Raw genomic sequence first — 21,246 nt, forward strand, 5'->3', positions numbered from 1 at the left:
AGCCCATGTCCTTGGACCCCTGGAAGAAGTTCCTGGCTGCTGGCTTCAGATTGGCCCAGCTCTAGCTGTCACAACCATTTGGGGAGTGAACAAGTGGGTGGAAGACCTCTCTCTCTGCCTCTGCTTCTCTGTAAATCTGCCTTTCAAACAATAAATAAATAAACATTTAAAAAGAAAGTTCTGGAAAATGTCAAGGGCTCTGCAGGAAGATTAGTGCCCCAGTTAGGGATCTGCTCATTTACTGGGGGCTACGAAGCCGCCACCCTGAGACTGAACCCCAGGGGCAGAAGGGCATCACCCCCTCCCCTTCCTCGGCCCACTTCTTACTGGCCTGGTGACTGAAAGGAATTCAAAGTGTGTCAGGAGCTCCAACTGCAGCAGGGCCTGCACATAATCATCTCCAACCTGCTGGCCATGGAGAGGCTCTGGGGAAAGAAAGCCACAACCTTTCCAGCTGGCTGCAAATCAAGGCCGAGCAAGCAGTCTGTGCTGGGGGTGGGGGGCATGCACCTAACCAGTCCCTAACCAGTGCCCAACACACAGTAGGTGAACGAACGAATGAACAGTAAGAGCAGCACCATTGGGGAGGGGAGAGCTGGAGCACAGAGAGGTGGGGGCTTTATTTTTTCATTTCTTTTTTTCCTAAGATTTATTTATTTACTCAAGAGGCCAAGTTAGAGAGAGAGGGAGTTACATCATTCAACCTCCCCTCATCTCCTCACAATGGGGCATTATCTCACATCAGTCCAAGAAGGCTGAGTGTGGTGCAATTAGAGAGAGGGAAATAGAGGGAGAGGCCACATTGCATAGCTTTTATTACTTTAAATCATCATAATCATTCTATTGTGTTGTGAAGTTGTTGTTGTAAATCTACTGTGCCTGATACACTTCATCATAGGTACGTATAGGAAGAAGAAGTGCCCACAGGGTTTGACATTATCTCCAGTTTCAGGGCTCTGCTGAGGGATCTTGGAACAGATCCCCTGTGGAAACGGGGGTACCTGCTATATGCACAGTAATTTGGGGGATGACAAATGCTGTGAGTAAGAAGCAACAGGAAGGAAGGGAGTGTGGGCGTGGATGCTGCTCTGAGCGATGGCCTGGAGTGGGGGATGAATCTCTCAATCTGCAGACACTCAGATAGCTGTGGGTGCACCAGCCAGGGTGGGAGGATTTTCCTGGTGTGGTGAGGAATAGCAAAAAGGACAAAGTGACCCTCTCTGAGTAATGAAGGGGACAATGTTAGGACCTAGACATAGCAGGACATGGGGCGTAAGCAGGAGGCCAGCTCCCCGAGAGTTTGGTGAGGGCTTTGTTCTACAAGTGTGGTATGCAGCTGTGGGTGGGGGCAGGGTGGGGATAGCAAAGGTGCACCTGCTCTGTGTATGGGGGTCACGGTGAAGGTGACTGTGCTGGCTGTTCTGCAAACAATTGACAGCAAGAGGTTTTGAAGTGGGCGTGAAAAGGCCACCACCAGGTTCCCCCTACACACACACACACACACACACACACATACAAACACAAAGAGGCTTCAACAAACACTAGCCTAGCTTCTCACAGCTCATGGCCGTGAACTCAGGATGATGAGCTGTATGCTGACCTCAGCCCCATAAAGGCCCTGCCCACGAGAGCTCAATGCCATGGAGCATGGGCCCCGAACCTCCCTTCGGTTCTTAGAAAACTCGTCCTTGGGACTCCTTTCTTTGTCTCTCTGAAATGTGTCCGTGCCAGTACAGAGCTGGATACATCCCTTTGAAAAGCAATCATCCCTCAGTCTTCCAGCCCTTGATAGGAGGGTAGGCCCCCACCTGGTTAGCAAACCCGGATACCAAGATTACCTTTACCCAGCCTCCCCCTAGAGAGTGTCCTCAAACACGCTTCCCTTGGCATGGCTCGGCGTTTAAAACATCTCCTGCCTTTGGGTGGAGTAGAGCCCAGTTCAGACCACAGGGTCCCTCTCCAACCACCGGTAGTCTGAATACAATCTGTCTTTGAAAATTTTTTTAAAGAATTTCTTGGAAAGAGTGACACAGAGAAGAGAGGCAGAGAGAGAGAGAGAGAGAGAGAGAGGTCTTCCGTCCGATGGTTCACTCCCCAGTTGGCCGCAATGGCCGGAGCTGCATTGATCCAAAGCCAGGATCCAGGAGCTTCTTCCAGGTCTCCCATGCGGGTGCAGGGGCCCAAGGACTTGGGCCATCTTTTGCTGCTTTCTCAGGCCATTACAGAGAGCTGGATTGGAAGAGGAGCAGCTGGGACTAGAATGGGCACCCATATCAGATACCAGCGCTTCAGGCTACGGCGTTAACCCGCTGAGCCACAGCGCCGGGCCCTGTCTTTGACATTTTTTAACAAGTGCCTGGGACAAAATTTAACTTTTTTTTCCAAAATTTATTTATTTGAAAGAGTTGCACAAAGAGAGAAGGAAAGGCAGAGAGACAGAGAGAGAGAGAGAGACAGAGAGAGAGAGAGAAAGAGATCTTCCATTTGCTGGTTCACTCCTCAATTGGCCGCAATGGCTGGTGCTGTGCTGGTCCAAAGCCAGGAGCCAGGAGCTTTTTCTGGGTCTCTCATTCAGGTGCAGGGGCCCAAACACTTGGGCCATCTTCTACTGTTTTCCCAGGCCATAGCAGAGAGCTGGATTGGAAGTGGAGCAGCCGGGACTTGAACCGGTGCCCATATGGGATGCCAGCACTGCAGGCGGCAGCTTTACCAGCTAAGCCAGAGTGCCAGCCCCAGAATTTAACTTTTGAAATTGGCTGGTGTAACCTCTTTCATCTTGTCCTGTTTAGAAAGTATTTTGGCTATTCTAAATTACTTGTATTTCTATATAAATGCTAGCCGAAGTTTGCCAATTTCTCTAGGAAGTCTGATGCACTCTTTATTTACAAATGACTTTTCTTTAGGAATGGCATTGGATAAATTTGAGAAGAACTGTCATGTTAGCACTATAAAGTGAACGTGGGTGTATTTAGATTAAGGGTTGGCAAAGTTTCTATAAAGGGTCAGAGGATAAATATTTTTGGCTTCCTGAACCATTCATGTCTACCATTGTAAGTAATATGCCAATAAGTGAGTATAGCTGTGTTCCAATAAAACTTTATTTACCAAGCATGCAGGGGGCCAGATTAGTCCGAGAGTCTGTAGTTTGTTGTCCTGATTTAGGTCTTCTTTAATCTCCCTCAGCAAAATTTTGTAGTTTTCAGAGTAAAATCCTGCCCTTATTTTGCTAAAGTCATCCCTAAATGAATATAATTGTTTCCTGGATTATATTTTCAGATTGTTCATTGATTTTATTTATTGGTTTTGTATCCTGAACCTTGCTCAGCTCTCTTACTAATACCAGTGAGAATGGTTGGCAGATCCCCTGTGATTTTCTGCATGCGGTCAGGCACTCTGCAGGGCCAGTTTTTCTTCCTCCTCTTCTTTCTTGATGCTCCAATGTGAGCCCTTGGATACCACACAGCTCTCTTGTGTCTTGTTTGTATACAGGAAAAGGTGTATCCGAAGGATCCTGGGGTAACACAATGAACAGATGGCGAGGAAGAGGAAAATGGCCTTTTTTTAAGAGCAGAGTTGTAATTTTGATGCTGAGGAGTGATCAGTCTCATGCTGAATTGTTTGATAGCTGAAGTGGACATCATGTTCACATGGGCCCTGACCTGCTTTCCCACCAGCCCCCAGGAGTTGCCTGTTACCCTCTACCAGGAGAGAGCCAGGCCCTCTCAGTATCTCCATAGAGACCTGGGCTTCCTCAGATGCTACCTAGGCAGGATGAATGATGCAGCCCAGGGGTTGACTGTGGTATGGGGTAGATCAGAACCAGTAGGATAGAAGAGATGGGAAGAAACTGGCATTATTCCTATTACTCACCCTTCCCCCATGCCTTCCTTCTCAACACTGCACAGGACTGTTTCCTAAACCCTCCATGAAGACATCCCATGGGAGTACACCCTCACTGCCTGCAGGGCAGCAGCCAGCTCACAACACACTCCTGTGCCCTGCACGCCTCTTCCCAGCCTGCCTCACTTTCAGTACCCCCTACTCTTTTATTTCCCTGGGATTGCACCCCCAAGAAAATGTGAACATGACAGCCTTTTTTTCTTTGATTTCTAAAGAACCAGGCAGACAGGGCCTTAGAGATCATCTAAGAGCAAGATCACAAAGTCACCACCTCCCAAGCAGGATTTAGCCTACAGACATATCTGATTTAATTCAAGAGAGATGGGGCTGACCTTGTGGTGCAGTGGGTTAAGCCACAGCCTGCGATGCTGGCACTCCATACGAGCACCAGTTCAAGTCCAGGCTGCTCCACTTCTGATCTAGCTCCCTGCTAATGCACCTGGGAAGGCAGCAGGAGATGTGCTTGGGCCCCTGCACCCGTGTGAGAGATCCAGAAGAAGCTCCTGGCTCCAGATTGGCGCAGCTCTGGTTGTTGCGGCCAATTGGGGAATGAACCATAGGACGGAAGACCTTTCTCTCTCTCTGCCTCTCCTCTCTCTGTGTAACTCTGACTTTCAAAAAAAAGAAAATCTCAAAAGCGATTTTTTAAACAGCTATTATCTTTTAGTGGGAAGACTTCCAAAGCATCTGCATTTCCTGCTTGTCAGGGACAGAGGCCTTGAAACAATTGGCTGCTGAGGGGCTGCCTACCGGGCCTCTTGTCTTCCCCAGCTGGGCCCAGCATTCAGCAGGCATTTGCCTCCACACTCAACCAACTACCTACCTAAGGGTTCTCGGACATACATCTCCATCCAAATCAGGATGAAGCAAAACAGGCTGGGAATAACGTGTGTCAAGGTCACATTCTCCAGAGCCCCTTTGCCAGCAACAGGGTCTGTATCAAGTCATCCGTGGGTTAACTGAGGGTCTACTTGTAAGTTCATGGCTGAATTTCCCCAAGCTGGGGCACAGCTTGTGAGTTTGTGGCCCAGCCTATCAGGGAATACAAAATGCATGTTTTTGCTTGGACCTGAAATGAGAATTGCACCATGCTGAGCTGGGTCACCTTGACATTCAGCACGAGGGCCAGGCTGGTCTCTGCTGGCTTCCTGGGACACTGGACTCTCTGGGGGCTCTGAGGAGGCAGACTCTTCACCTCTTCATTGCCAGGCTTGTGTAATCTGCGCCGTCTACATCAGTGGGATGCTTGGATGACTGAGAGTGACATCTGCTTCCCCTAGGGAACTCTGGGGGAGTTGGCCAGATCTTCTGCATCTCCCTTGCAGATGTGGTCCAGGAAACACTGCATGAAAACCCCCACAGCCCAGAGCTGAAGCGCATTGGCTGTGGCAGCCCCCAGGGTCTCCCAGCACTCAGGGTAAACTGACCGCAGGCCAAGCCTGCACCGCCATAGGCCTGTTGTTGACTAGGGTGGAGATGGCCATCATATCCTCTGTCTGAGGCTGCAGACACAGTCCACTCTCGGGCCATATTTCTTTCTTTGAAAAATGTTATTCATTTAAGAGGTAGAACAAGAAGGAGAGAGAGAGAGAAAGAGAGAACCAGCATGGAAATCTGCAGGTACCCCAAATGCCCAGGAGTATGGGGAAGGGCCTGGGCCAGGCTGAAGTCCAGAGCTGGGAACACAACCAGGCCTCTCACGTGGGTGGCAGGAGCCCAGTGACTTGAGCTGTCACTGCTGAAAATGCATCAGCAGGAAGCTGGAGTCAGGAGCCAGAGCCAGGTACCAAACCCAGGCGCTGTGATGTGGGACCCAGCATCTGAACTGGCATCTTAACCAGCAGGTCAAGGACCCACCGTCTGCTGGAGCTCCCTCGTGACAGTGGTCATGAGGGAATGTTCCCAGTGCATTGTCGAGGTTAGGAAGGAGGGCTAGGAAGAGGGTGGGCAGGCACGTCCCCTGCTCCGAAGGCCCCGGCGGGGTGGCGGCTGCCCTCCTGCTGCTGTTCTCCGTGCTTGGGTCCCTTCTCTTGAATTCAGATGCAGGGGCAGGTGTGTGAGGGAGGAAGCATCTGCCCTAAGAGAAGCACAGGCCTGGGTACAAATCCTGCCTTTGTCTCACTGCCTGGAAACCCTGAATAGATTCCTCCCTCCTCAGCTACCCCATGCCTGCCATGGTCCCCCTTCCCATTGCTGCACCTGGGTGACATGGATCCAGCATGGATGGTGTGGCTCAGTCACTGATGTGATCCTTTGAGGGGACCAGGAGATGCAGCAGACACTGGATGGGTGAGGTTTGCTGCCAGCGTTACACACAAAACACTGGTTTATGGTGAACTTTTACATAAGGAGGAGTACACTGTAAAAGAAGGCTGACGTGTCAGTATGGTAAACAATAAACCAGGAACATAGGTGTTGATTTTATTATCAAGTATTATGTACTGTGCATAATTGTATGCAGTTTAGTTTTCTTTTTATTTTAAAGATTTTATTTATTCACTTGAGAGGCAGAGTTACAGACTCTTCCATCCGCTGGATCACTCTAAATGGCTGGAGTGGCTGGAGCTGGGCCAATACAAAGCCAGGAGCCAGGAGCCTCCTCCAGGTCTCCCACGTGGGTGCAGGGGCCCAACACTCGGGCCATCTTCTACTGCTTTCCCAGGCCACAGCAGAGAGCCAGATTGGAAAAAGAGCAGCCGGGACTTGAACCAGTGCCCATGTGAGATGCCGGCAGTACTCCATTATAGCCTTGTGGGACTGCTGTCTTTGTGTGGTCCATCGCTGCCTGGGACATTGTGGTAACTGTATATGTCGCGACTCATCCATGGGTCCAGAGCTTTCTGGAATAAAGTCCAGAAGAAAACAGACAGGTTCTTGTCCTAAAAGAGCTGATATTGTAGTCAAGGGAAGGCAGACAATGAACGGGGAGCTGTGCCTCCAGTGAGTCCAGGGTTAGTGTCGAGAGAGAGAGAGAGAGAGAGAGAGAGAGAAAAGCAAAGAGGACAGGAAGCAAGGACTGTGAGAGCAGGTGCATGGTGAGAGGTTGTTCAGGTCGTTCAAGGCAGGATGTATTGAGAAGATGGCATTGCAGTAGCAGCTTGGGGGAGCACAGGAGTGATGCCTGCCGAGGCTTGGGGAAAGGTCTGTTCATGCAGAGGAAATGACTCCGGGGCAACTCGGCTCTCTGGGGACAGCAAAATGGCCTAGAGCAGCTAGGATGGAGCACAGTGGAGAGAGCAAGTGCAGAACCGTGGGCATCGTGCTAGGGGGCTGTCTTGCAAAGAGCACAGGCATGTAAAAGAGGGTACATCCAGGATCTGGTGGAAGAGCAGGCCTGTCTGAGTATCCGGCCACTCCAACTCCTGACTCCAGCTTCCTCCTAACAGAAGAATGGGTAATGAATACCAACAAACAGGCAACTTGCGAAAGTTGGTTAATAAGTGCTCAAAACTGTCTGAACCTTGCCAACCACCAAAGAAAAGTTACTAGAACAAAATAGTGTCCACCTATCAGAATGACAGGTGATGGGCTGGTCGAGGGCAGATGTCAGGAGCCAGGAACTCAATCCAGATCTCCCCCATAGGTGGCAGGAACCCAGTGACTTGAGCCATCCCTGCTGCCTCCCAGGGTTGCTGCCGGCAGGAGGCTGGAATCAGGAACTGGAGCTGGGAATCGGACCCAGGCACTCCAACGTGGGATGTGGGCTTCTTAACCTGCATCTTAACTATGAAGCCGAACGCCCACCCCCAGGAGCTTTTCTGAATGGGAAGAGCAGACTGTACAACAGTGCATGTGAGACCCCGCGTTTGGAGAGACAGCTCTCGACTTCCACTTCTCCTGAATGCAAACACACCCAGAACACTCTCGAGGGAAATTCTCCACAATGCTAACAGTAGCTCTCTTGGAACAGTCCGACCATGATATTTTTTCTTTGCCTCTTTACATGTTCCTTTTTTTTTCTACAATGAAGGTGGATTGGTTGGGGTGGGTGCTAAGTTTCTTAAACATCAGCCAATACATGCAAACATGTATGATACATGAATATACTCATGGGAAAAAATAAGGCCTGGTCTATTTGTAAAGATGACAGTGGAGATGGGATAAAAGCTGCACATCAGTCAGGCAGAGCTGGCCGCCACACACTGGGCGGTGGCCCTCATTCCATCTTCCTGCCCCCCACCCTGCATGGGCACCTGCACACCCCTGCTCCAACATCCATCTCCCCTCACAAGTGCCTGCCTGGGCTGCTCTGGGGCAGCTGGCTACTGCCTTCCTGCTAGTGCCTGCTGAGAGGCAGATGGGCTCCTTGTAGCAAGGCTATGGGGCTGATACCTTGGAGACCTCTCTCCTGCTTGAGAACCTCTGCACTAACCCAGAAGGCAGCCTATCCCACACAGCTGTGCTTCACTGGGCAAGGTGCCAATTACCGGAGGGACACCAGCAGGGAGAACTTGATGGTCACAGGGTTGCACACAACAGAACCTGCTGGAATTTTATTAAAGAATGCCAGGGAGCTCACAGGCTCTGAGAAAGGCAGGAGACCCTGGTTTGGTTGCCAGAAGGCCGGGTAGATCACTGAAACCCCACTGCCACATGGCTCTGGCAGTACAACCCTGCTACCATGTCCGTCATTGGACTCCCACAAACGAACTGAGTGCCAGAAACCCCCGTTTGAGGAGCCAGTGCTCCACTCACATTTAGCTTTGATCCTATCTCAACTTCCATCTTTACAGAGGCAACCAGCTCCCCTCCCCTTTCCTCCCCTCCCCACCTCTCCCTTCTCTCTCTCCCTTCTCTCTCTCTCTCTCTCTCTCTCTCTCTCTCTCTCTCTCAGAGGCAGCCAACTCTGCAGCTCTGCATGAGAGCAGGGAGTGAACCTACCCTGCATTGGGTGCTGAGCTTGGATTTGGGGGGAGTTGAGGCTGGCACTGGGGCAGATCCCCTGGCCAGCTCTACAGACCTCTGTGGAGCCACTGGCTGAGTCTGAGCTCTCATCTGTGGACAGAGGGGAACCAGTGATTGGATCTCAGACACTAGGGAGCTCCAGGGGTGGGGGTGGGGGATCACATGGTATCATGGCCTCCACTGTGTCCACCCAAAATCCATGGATTGAAAAGTAGCCCTCAGGACCTCAGAATATGATTGCATTGGACATATGGCTGCCTCTAAGCAGGTGATTAAGGAGCGATGAGATAGTCAGGGTGGGCCCTAATTCGATAGGACCAGGGTTGCTATAGGAAGAGGGAATGGGTACCATGGGAAGAGACAGCAAGAGGGCGAGCCTCTGCAGACCAAGAACAGACCCGCATCTGCCTCACTGCCTGACTCTGGATTGATTCCCAGTCCCCAAAACCATGAGCAAATAAATGACTGTGGTGCAAGCCGCCTAGTCCATTCTATTCTGTCCCGGCAGCCTGAGCAATACATAGCTAATACACCAGGTGGTTCTGCCCGTCGCCACTCCTGAAAGGCCATCGTGAGGGTGAGCAGGGATTCTTCAAAGGAGATCATTCTTGAGCAGCGCGAAAGAAGGCTGGGATGACACAGCAGGGAGCCAAGACTGAAGACTCTGGGCCAGCATTGTGGCTCAGCATCAAAGCTGCTGCCTGTGATGCCAGCATCACATAGGGGCACTGGTTCAAATCCCAGCTTCTCCACTCCTGATCCAGCTCCCTGCTAATGCACCTGGAAAGGGCTGGGCCCCTTCCACCCACATGGGAGGGACAGATGGAGTTCTAGGCCCCTGGCTTTGACCTGGCTCAGTCCTGATTGTGTGGTCATTTAGGGGAGTGAACCAGCACATGGAAAATCTCTTTCTCCTCTCTGTAACTCTGCTTTTAAAATAAATTAAAAATAATAAATTTTTTTTTTTTAAAAAAAGAAGACTCAGCAAGAGCTTTAGAAAGTTCAAATGGACTAGGCTGGTGCCACGGCTCAATAGGCTAATCATCCACCTGTGGCACCAGCACCTCGGGTTCTAGTCCCGGTCGGGACGCCAGAATCTGTCCCGGTTGCTCCTCTTTCAGTCAAGCTCTCTGCTGTGGCCAGGGAGTGCAGTGGAGGATGGCCCAAGTGCTTGGGCTGTGCACCCGCATGGGAGACCAGGAGAAGCACCTGGCTCCTGGCTCTGGATCAGCATGGTGCGCTGGCCGCAGCACACCGGCTGCAGGGGCCATTGAGGGGTGAACCAACAGAAAAGGAAGACCTTTGTCTCTCTCTCTCTTACTGTCCACTCTGCCTGTACAAAAATTTAAAAAAAAAAAAAAACTTTAGAAACTTGAACTTTAGAAAGGTCAAGGCCAAGTGGACAGAGCCACATGGCTTGTCAAGGGGAAGCTGTGCTCCCGGCCCTGGAACACTGCTGCTCTCTCCTGCCACACTCTAAAGGCAGTGCCAACTGGACCATAGCTGCAGGCCTGGTGGGCCAGGGTGGGGGACCGCGTTGATTCCTTGGGCTGTTCTTACTCCTTCACAAAACCCAGCTTCATGACCTGGCTCTCGGGGCTGGCATTTCTGGACTTCCATTTCTTTGTGCATAAAATCAAGTAAGAAGGTGTCACATGCCCAGCACAGAGTGACGGCTCTGTGAAGGGCAGTGCTCTCCTCCCCCACCCTTTCAGGTCAAGGGGAAATGCAGTTGGGGTGGGGACAAAGGTAAACACTTATTTGGGGTGGAGGCTTGCTTTATGAATCATCGTAACTCAGCTGAACGCAGCCCTCTGCAAACACTTGAGGTGTTCTTGGCGTGTTACTTTCTTGAATGATGTTGCGTGGTGCTGGTGGCAGGGCGGCGGGTGTGTGTGTGTGTGTGTGTGTGTGTGTAATTGTCCCTTCCTATATAAAAGTGTGGCCTGACTTGTCCTGGATGCACCTGTCTGTAAGGAACCCTGCTCACCACAATGGTAGGTAACTGAGTGGGTACATAGAGACCAGAAAGGAGGGGGGAAGTGTCTTCCTTATTTCACTTCTACTTGTACTGGAGCTCACGGGGTGCATTTAATGGTGAGTGGATCTAGTTAGGAATCTTCCGCATGTGACTTGCAGTTCAACGTGTAGAGTAGAAAAAGGGTCTGGGGACTCTGGGAAATCCTAACGAGTTCCCTAAGATCTGAGTTGCTCTAGAAACTCTGGGGTTCAGTGAGGTCTCTGGTGTCTCTGATTCTTGGGGCCTATTTGAGTGGCTGGTGAGATGGAATGCAATGCCGGACCAATCATTGCACCATTTTATAGATAAACTGAGCCTGGGGACTGGAAGAGACTACAAGCCTATAGGGGAGCTGAGTGCAAAGCCAGGGGTTGCTCTCTGCAGCAGGATCGCCTGGGAAACCTCGAAAAATACTGACAGGAGCTCCCAGACACTCGGATGTAATTGGTCTGCAGTGAGAACAGGGTTTTTGTTTTTTAACATTTATTTACTTATTTTAAAGGTCAAGGTCTACAGAGAGAGGGAGAGGGAGAGAGAGAGAGAATCTTTCATCTGCTGTTTCACTCCCCAAAGGGACTGGGCCAGGCTGAAGCCAGAAGTCTGGAACTTCATCCGGCTCTCCCATTGAGTGGCAGGTGCCCAACTACTTGAAGGGCCACCCTCTGCTGCTTTCCCAAGCACATTAGCAGGGAGATGGATTGGAAGTGGAGCAGCCGGGACTCAAACCATGACCCTATGTGATGCCAATATTGCAGGTGGAGGCTTAACCCCCTGCCCCACAACACCAGCTCCTATCTTATTAATTTGAAAGGCAGAGTGACAGAGAGAAGTGGAGAGACAGAAAGAGCTCTTCCATCCATTGGCTCACTCTCCAAATATCTGCAGCAGGCAAGGCTGGCCCAGGCAAAGCCAGGAGCCTGGAGCTTCATCTAGGTCTACCTATGTGGGTGGCAGGAACCCAGGCACATTAGCAGGGAGGTGGATCAAAAGTGGAGCAGCTGGGATTCAAACCAGCACTCTGATAGAGGATGTCCCAAATAACACCTTAACTTACTGCACCACAGTGCCAGCCCCCAGATCCCTTAGTCTGTGAACTCATGAATGCTCCACCCACATGACCTAATCACCTCTGGGGGGGGGGGGGTCCTACCTGTTAGTGCCTTCCCATCTGGGTTGAATTGTTACAGGAGTTTGGGTGACGGCATTCAAAGCATAGCATGCATGCAAGACAAACTAACTTTTGGGTGGGGCCGGGGAGCGGGCTGTTTCTGAGACACTGTCACCTGGGTAATGCACCCTCTTAGTAAGATGATCTCCCATGGGTCACTGTCATTCAGTCTCGTGCATCTCCAGCACCCCCAGGAGTCACATCCTGCAAAGTCTTCATCTCCCTGAGTGCCCCAGGTCCTGCCACCACCAGCCCCGCCCACTTGCCAGGTGCTTTTCTGAATCATCCCTGGTTCTTAACCAGCTCTGTTCTTGGGCGAGTAGTGTTTTTCCATTTCCCACTGCTATGGGGAGGAGTCTTTTCTGAAGATCAAGTCTGGGAAGTGAAGAAGTGAAGATTGGCATTGTAAACGGTGTTAAGGAGTTTGATGCACGCTCTCAAATTGCATGCCCTAACCATTGTTCCAGCCGACTGGCCCTTGTGCCTCTCACATCTCACCCATGTGTCTGTTTCCCTCCGGGTGTTATAAATTAAATGGTTATTCTCGCCATACCATTATGGTTCTATTTTATACACATTTTACATTTGTTTTGTTTTCAGTAAGTTGAACTTTTTTCGTGCTTGCTCATCATGTTTCATTGTGTCTATGCATGGGTGTGAAATGCCTTTTTTTTAAAAAAAAGATGTATGTATTTATTTGAGATGTGGAGTTACAGTGAGAGAGAGAGACAGAGAGAGAGGTATTCCATCCACCGGTTCACCACAAATGGCTGCAACTGCTGGAACTGGGCAGATCTGAAGCCAGGAGCCAGGAACTTCTTCCAGGTCTCTCACGTGGGTGCAGGGGCCCAAAGATTTGGGCCATCCTCCACTCTTTCCCAGGCCACAGCAGAGAGCTGGATCATAAGAGGAGCAGCTGGGACTCAGACTGGTGCCCATATGCGATGCTGGCACTGCAGGCGGAGCTTAGCCCACTACGCCACAGCGCTGGCCCCAAAATGCCATTTTTATACTAAAATGTTTTTCTTTTTCTATGAGATGACAGTCTTCCTGTAATGATACTATTTTCCAAATCTGATATCTTTTTAATTTTATTTATATTTTTGCAATTTTTTACATACTCAAATCTATTTTTTTCATACTGCATAAGATAAATATTTGCCAATATTTTCTGTGGTTATTTTATTATCTTGTAAACATTTGAGCCTTGAATCCTTTTCAAGCTTCTTACATTGTGGGAACTAAAGTAAGAAACTTATTTCTTCCCCACACAGTGCCTCACTTGTTCTAAAACCATTTAATGAATCATTACTCTCCTCAAAGACCATGCTTATTTTATAACAAACTTTCATACAGATTTATGAGTACTTTCTGGGTTCTCTATTTGGTTATGTATATTTGCACTTCTATTCTTTTTAATTTATTTTATTTTTTATTTTTATTATTTTTTAAGATTTATTTATTTATTTGAAAGGCAGAGTTACAGAGAGGCAGATGGGGGGAGAGAGAGAGAGAGAGAGAGAGAGAGGTCTTCCATCTGCTTGTTCACTTCCCAGATGGCTGCAACAGCTGGAGCTAGGCCAATCTGAAGCCAGGAGCTTCTTCCAGGTCTCCCACGTGGGTGCAGGGGCCCAAGTTGGGCTCAAGGACTTGGGCCATCTTCTACTGCTTTCTCAGGCCGTAGCAGAGAGCTGGATTGGAAGTGGGGCAGCTGGCACTCAAATTGGCCCCCATATGGGATGCCAGCACTGCAGGCGGTGGCTTTACCTGCTATGCCACAGAGCCAGCCACAGGCTAACAACTTTTAAGTGTCACAGGTTTTAAGGATTCTGCAGAAACAACAACAAAAAAAAAAAAAAAAAGAAGAAGAAGAAAAAAACCCTGTAGTTTAGAATGCACAGAAGTTTGTGCATTTTAGTTAATGTACTTTGTAACCTAAGTTATTGCAGGATAATTCTGTCATGTATCCTGTTTGTATTTGTTGGTGTAGTTCTCATGACATACTACACACATTTTTGTCAATCTGTACTTTTTTCAAATATTGAAAACCTTATTTTTTAATTCTTTGCATTTTTCAATTACAGAAAAGCACTTCAAGTTTTTTATGTGTGAACATTACATATAAAGCCTTTAAAACACATAACTTTAGTGCAAAAAGAGAAAGTACAAGGTGGGAGTTGTGGCACAAGAGGATTCAACTGTGGATTACCAGGCCAGTGTCCCGTGTCCAGTGCTGGCTCGGGTCCAGGCTGAGAGCAGCTTCCTGCTAACGCTCCTGGGAAGGCAGTGGAAGGTGTCTCAGGTACTTGGGCTCCTGCCACCTATATGGGAGACCCAGGTGGAGTTCCTGGCTCCTGGCTTCAGCCTGGCCCAGCCCCTGCTGTTGGGGCCGTGTGAGGAGTGAACCAGCAGATGGAAGGTCTCTCCCTCTCTCTCTCTCTCTCTCTCTCTCTGTCACTCTGCCTTTCAAATAAATATTCTTAAGTACTCTCACCCCATCTTTGTTTTTAGAAGATTCCTGGGGATTATCATTTTAAAGTTAGTTTGTGCAGTTTATCTAGGAACGATGACAAGCGTAACCTGATCCTTCTCCTTGTCCTTGATTTCAGCCTAGATCCCTTGGTCTGTTCATATGGTCGGCAGCGATGCCTTTGTCATCTAGAAAATGAAAAAAATCATCTGATCCTCATGCTCACAGCTTTGCTTGCACCTGTCTTTCCTCTGGGACCCCCAGCTGACCCAGCTAGCCCAAGAAAGCCCCAGCCAGAGTTTCTTCCCCTTTATCTCTTCCTGAAACTCCTCCACCCCTTCACTCTTGCAGATTCTTGCTAAAAACGACCCTACCCAGAAAGGTTTCCCTGACCGCTCTGTGATAAGTAGCACATGGGCATCATAGCTCCAGGACCTTGAACTCACAACTCAGTCTTTCTTTGGCTCATGCTCTGGACTTGCACAGGTCTTGCTCCATGAGGGTGGCAGCTCCATCTTCGCACACCTGCCAGGACCCAACCCTCTGGGTTCATTCATTCTCCGTCCTCACTCCTCTTCATGTTACAGAACACTCTGCTGGGCAGCCTTGTGGTCTTCGCCAGCCTCTTGGTGTTGTGCAACACGCAGTGCTATGTCGAACTCTATGACAAGAACCCGGAGGATCCCCCTGATGGTGAGTCCCCATTCTCCAGCGTTGATTATGTCACTGCAGCCTGGGAGATGTGACCTGTGCACTGGTGCTGAACACCTTTGAATCTGCATAAGAAAGAGGGTCAGGGCAAATATAGAGATGGTGTCAAAAGGATTCCAACTTAACCCTAGCTGGGTGAGAGTTGACTTTGTTCTTCTTTTGAAACTTACCAGCGCTCAAGTCCCATCCAATCTAAAACCAGGTAGGCAAATGAGAATCACTGGGGTATGAGCTGCACATTAAAAGCTCCTTGATGGGGTGAGCATTTGGCTTAATAGTTACACTGTGGCTTGGGACCCTGTATCCCATACTAAAGTGCCTGGGTTCAAGTCCCAGCTCTGCTACCAATTCTAGCTTCCTGCTGTTGTGCGTCCTGGGAGGCAGCAGATGACGGCTCAATTCATTGGGTCCTTGCAGCTCATGTGGGAGACCTGGATGGAGTTCTGGGCTCCCAGCTTTGGCCCTGGGCCACACCAAGGTTGCTGTGGGCATTTAGGGAGTGAATCAGCAGATGGGAGCACCATATGTTGCTCAAAAATAAAATAGAATAAAAGCTCCTTATTTGACTATGAAGTGGGGCACAGCCCTGGGTCAGTGGCTCTGCAGGCAGATGTGGGAGTCTGCGTGTCTCATGCCACCCCAGGTGATGTTGCAACTGGTCCTTCCGGGACACTGGGACCACATGGATGCAAAGCAGAGGATTGTACCCTTGGTTAAACATTTGAATTCTTGGGGAGTTTCTTTTTTTTTTTAAGATTTATTTATTTTATTTGAAAGAGTTACACAGAGAGGAAAGGCAGAGAGAGAGAGAGAGAGAGAGAGAGAGAGAGAGAGAATCTTCCATCTGCTGGTTCACTTCCCCAATGGCTAAACTGGCTGGAGTTGGGCTGATCCAAAGTCAGGAGCCAGGAGCTTCTTCCAGGTCTCCCACGTGGGTGCAGGGGCCCAGGGACTTGGGTCATCTTCCACTGCTTTCCCTGGCCACAGCAGAGAGCTGGATTGGAAGGGGAGCAGCTGGGACTCAGACTGGTGCCCATATGGGATACCGGCGCTTCAGGCCAGGACATTAACCCGCTGCACCACAGCGCCAGCCCCGGGGAGTTTCTTAAACATGTGGTGGCCTGGGCTTCACACCCGGAGACTCTGATTTCCTTGCTCTGGGGTGGGTCCCAGATGTAAATTTTTTTATTTCAAATTTTCCATTATCTATTTTGTTTATTTGATAGGAAATGGAACAGGGAGAGAAAGAGACGGAGACAATGAGCTTCCAAACCCTGACTGGTCCACTCCTGAGATAGCCCAAATGCCCACCTCCAAGTGTTCAATTAAAAAAAAAATTATCTTATGTATTTTAAAGGCAGAGTTACAGAAAGAGAGGAAGGGACAGAGAGAAAGTATGAGAGTGGGGAGAGAGAGACGTTCCATCCACTGAGTTTCCCCATGTTGAGTGCCAGGGGCCCAACTAACTGAGCCATCTTCCACTGCTTCCCCAAGCACATTAGGAGGGCACTGGGTAGGAAGTAGAGCAGCTGGGACTCAAAGTGGCACCCATGTGGGATGCCGGCCTCTCACAGGTCCCTGTAGGTGGCTTTGAAGTGCCCCGTATGTGTCACATGTTCACCCAGGGTTAGGGACCGCCGATGCAAAACATAGGGAGGTGCTGTGCTGAGGTATTTCTGCAGAGAGAAGCCAGCAGGAGAGAACTTGGTCCCACAGAGCCCATGTTTGTCCTAGCTGTCTGATTAAAGAGGAGGGCTTTATATCTCCAAATGTCTGTCCGGAAATAAAACCTGCAGGGATTCAAGCTTTGTGACAAAACGTCACCAACGGCAGGTTCTGCACGGCAGCACCTTTCCCGGACACCATGGTCACATGGCAGGGGGCTGGCCTTCCTGTCCTCATGTGCCCTGCTCCCGCCAATGCTCCCGATGATGTCGCTTGTGTTGTCTTAGAATGCAGGGACCTTGATGGAGTCACACACAAGCTGAACGTGGAGTGGAAGACTGAGAACTGTTACACATGTAGTTGATGAGACTGGAATTCATTGCTGCAACACGTGAGTCACGCGGGTAGTGGCGGAGAGAGGAACAGCACTGCTCCTTCTTTGAAAACCCTGTATTTTGGGGCATCCTTGTTTGTTTTAAATAGGCTTTTTTATAGGCATTTTTAAAGAGCCTCTTGGATTCCCAGCAAAATTGAGCAGAGCTAGAGCGATTTCTCATACACCTCTGCCCCCATACATGCACTGTCTCCCTGTTAGCAGTGTCTTCCACCAGCGGTGCATTGGTTACTGACCTCACATGGACTCATCCTTGTCACCCAATGGCCACAGTTCACATTCACTCTTGATGTGGTGGTGGGGGTTGAGGGATGGAAGTCATTTTTAGTCCTATTTCTTTTATTCTTTATGTAATTAATTGCACACACACACACACAGAGACAGAGAGAGAGACAGAAAGAGAGATAGAGATCTCCCACGTGTCAGTTCACTCCCTAAATGCCTTCCTGCCAAGACTGGGTCAGGGAGCCAGGAACTGAATCCAGATCTGCCAGACTCCCATGTGGGTGGCAGGGACCCAAGGACTTGAGCTCTCACTTGCTGTTTCCCGGAGTGTGTATTAGCAAGAAGCTGGAATCTTGAACTGGGACCCCAACCCATGGACTCCAACATGGAATGCAGGCAATCCCAGGGGTATCTTAACCACTAGGCTGAATGCCCACTCCTCTCTTCCTTCTTTGGCTTGTGGTGGAATACGTAGCACATTAAACGTACCGTTTCAGCCATTTGTAAGTATACACTTCAGTGGCGTTAAATAAATTCATGTGGCTGCCACCCCCCTGCCATGCCCTTCATCCTGAAGAACTGGGATTCTGCACCCAGTCAACACTGCCCTCGCAGGGGCTGGTGCTGTGCTGCAGAGGGTTAACACCCTGACCTGAAGCGCTGGCATCCCATATAGGCACAAGTTCTAATTCGGGCTGCTCCTCTTGCAATCCAGCTCTCTGCTATGGCCTGGGAGAGCAGTAGAAGATGGCCCAAGTCCTAGGGGCCCTGCACCCATGTGGGAGACCTGGAGGAGGATCCTGGCTCCTGGCTTCAGATTGGCGCAACTCCGGTGGTTGTGGCCGGCCATCTGGGGAGTGAACCAGTGGATGGAAGATCTCTCTCTCTCTCTCTGTGTCTACCTCTCTGTAACTCTGTCTTTCAAATAAATAAAATAAATCTTAAATTAAAAAAAAAAAACACTGCCCTTGGGGCTTGGCAAACACCATCTGTCTCTATGAATTTGACTGTTCCAGGCTCCACATGTAAGTGGAATCATGCACGTGTTTGTTTGTCCTCTTGAGACTGGCTTCTTCACAGAGTGTGGTGTCCTCCGAATTCACCCATGTTGTGGCCGGTATCAGAATTTCCTTCCTATTTGAAGGTGGACTAACACTTCATTCTGCACATTTTGCTTAGCCATTCGTCTGCTGGTGTACACTTGGCTGCTTCAGTTTTATTTCCTTTATGTTGCTTTTGGAACTTGGTCAACGCCTTCTCTTTAAAAAGTATCTGTTTTATTTATTTGAGAGACAGGTAGGGCGAGCTGCCGCCTGCTGGTTCACTTCCCAGATGTCTGCTACGTCTGGGATTAGGCCAACAGATGCTGGGAGTGGGAACCAATCCATGTTGGTGGCAAGCCTCAACCACTTGAGCCACCGCTGCTGTCTCCCAGGGTGTCCATTCTCGGGAAGCTGGAATTGAGAGCAGAGCTGCCTTCAACCCACTACTCAAATGTGCGATGAGGCCACTCAGCCAGCAGCTTAGCCTCTAAGCCCCCAAATGCCCACCCCAGTTTCCTTATTCTTTGTTTAAAAGATTTATTTATTGGGGCTGACTCTGTGGTGTAGGAGGTTAAGTCTCCACCTGCCATGCTGGCATTCCATATGGGCGCCAGTTCAAGTCCCAGCTATTACACTTCTGTTCCAGCTTCCTGCTAATGGCCAGGGAAAGTAGTGGAGGATGACCCACGTGCTTGGACCCCTGCACGCACATGAGAGACCTGAATGAAGCTCCTGGTTCCTAGCTTCGGATTGGCCCAGCTCCAGCCCTTGCGGCCATTTGGGGAGTGAACCAATGGATGGAAGATCTCTCTGTCTCTCCCTGTAACTCTGCCTCTCAAATAAATAAGTATTTTTAAAAATATTTATTAAAATATAAAATATATAATATAATTTATATTATTATATTTATTTATTTGAGAGGCAGAGTTACAGAGGGGAGGGAAGAGAGAGAGAAAGAGAGAGAATCATCCCTTGGTTCACTCCCCAAATGATTACAATATCAAGGGCTGGGCCAGGCCAAAACCAGGTGTCTGGAACTTCATCTGGGTCTCCCAAGCACTCAGGTCATCTTCTGCTGCTTTCCTAGGCCATTAGCAGAGAGCTGGATGGGAAGAGGAACAGCCGGAACTTGAACCAGATGCCCATATGCAGGTGTCACTTTTCCCTGCTGCAGCACAGCGCTGGCCACAGTATCATTAGCCTTAAATCTCTGTATCCAGAGGGGTTCTTGGAGACAGGAAAGCCTATGCAGTGGTCGATGTTATTGGAGAAGCTGGCCCAGCCATCGGTGCAGCCTTGGCCTTGGCCACTAGGAGGAGCAGGCGGTGCTGGATGTGAGGTGTAAGGAATGAGGGCGCAGCGTGTGTACCTTGTGCTGTCAACCCTATGTTGTGCTGCTGGGAGTTCTACCCACCCACGTCAGCTCAAAGGTCATGCAAATGTGTTCTGCTGGGGTGCTGTGGACACCAAAGTCTAGACTGGGGAGGAGACAACACAAAATACCCACAGGTCTGTCCACACCAGCCACCCTACTCCTAGCCCCCTGCCCCAATCCATCTGCCATCCACATCAGCTCTGGCCTGTGGTGTTTCACAAGCACGTGAGTGGCCTTGACGGGAGCACGTGTGTAAAGCAGCTTTCCCACGCTTGCTGGTCACAGAGTCCTCTGGGAGGCCAGGTGAAATGCAGATTCCTGGGCCCTACCCCAGAGCCTCTGATCAGAATCCATAGGGGAGAGACCACGGAACCTGAATTTTTTAAAAAATATTTTTATTTATTTATTTGAGAGGTGGAGCTACAGACAGAGAGAAGGAGAGACAGAAAGAAAGGTTTTCCATCCGCTGGTTCACTCCCCAGATGGCCACAATGGCCAGGATTGGGCAGATCTGAAACCAGGAGCCAGGAGCTTCTTCCAGGTCTCCCACATGGGTGCAGGGGTCTAAGCACTTGGACCACCTTCTTTTGCTTTCCCAGGCATATTAGCAGGGAGCTGGATCAGAAGTGGAGCAGCAGGGACTTGAACTGGTGCCCACATGGGATGCTGGCACCACAGGCAGAGGTTTAGGCTACTGTGCTGCAGCACCAGCCCAGGAACCTGCATTTTAACCAGGGCTTCCAAGAATCTGATGACAACTCCAGGGAGTAGGGGAGTGATCTTCTGACCCAAACCAGAACACTTGAATCTCATTAAAGTTCGCATGGCTGGCAAGTGCCACTCACATTTGTGAAGCAGGTGCCAATGCTAAGTACCTACTGGAACAAAAGGCATATGGAACCGGGCCTCCAGCTGGCTGCCCGCCCAGAGCAGGCTCCCAGGCATCTACTGGCTGGGTCACTGTGTGTTCCATTTGAATCTTGATGTTGTGGCCCCAGAACCTTGAATTCTCCCTTGTGTCGAGTGTCAGTGGGACCCTGGTGTGCCTGGCTGGGTTAAGGGCTGGTGAACTGTGCCTTACTCCCACCGAGGGCACCTCCGTGGTGGCATCCCCATCCCATCAGTGCTGTATCATCACGTCCCATCCATGGGACCCTCTTCTAAGGTTCCCATGGACCCCGAGTAGAAATCAGCCAGGGCTGCCCCAGGCAGTGAGGTGGGAGGAGCCTCGATGCAGGAGTCTCAGTGAGCTTACTCAGCTCTGGCTTGTTGCATGCATTTGGGAAGTGAACCAGCAGGTGGAATCTCTCCCTCCCCCCATATCTCTGCCTCTCAAAAGATAAAAATCCATTTGCTCAGCAAACACGTCA

At 49.9% G+C, this 21,246-nt stretch overlaps 1 pseudogene; it reads left to right on the plus strand.

Moving 5' to 3' along the window:
- LOC149122096 (beta-microseminoprotein-like) overlaps positions 1-21,246 on the plus strand; it is a 50,077-nt pseudogene that overhangs the window by 24,883 nt on the left and 3,948 nt on the right.

This window comes from Oryctolagus cuniculus, chromosome 15, assembly GCF_051225735.1.
Source record: "Oryctolagus cuniculus isolate XC-2025 breed Fujian yellow rabbit chromosome 15, ASM5122573v1, whole genome shotgun sequence".
NCBI lineage: Eukaryota > Metazoa > Chordata > Mammalia > Lagomorpha > Leporidae > Oryctolagus > Oryctolagus cuniculus.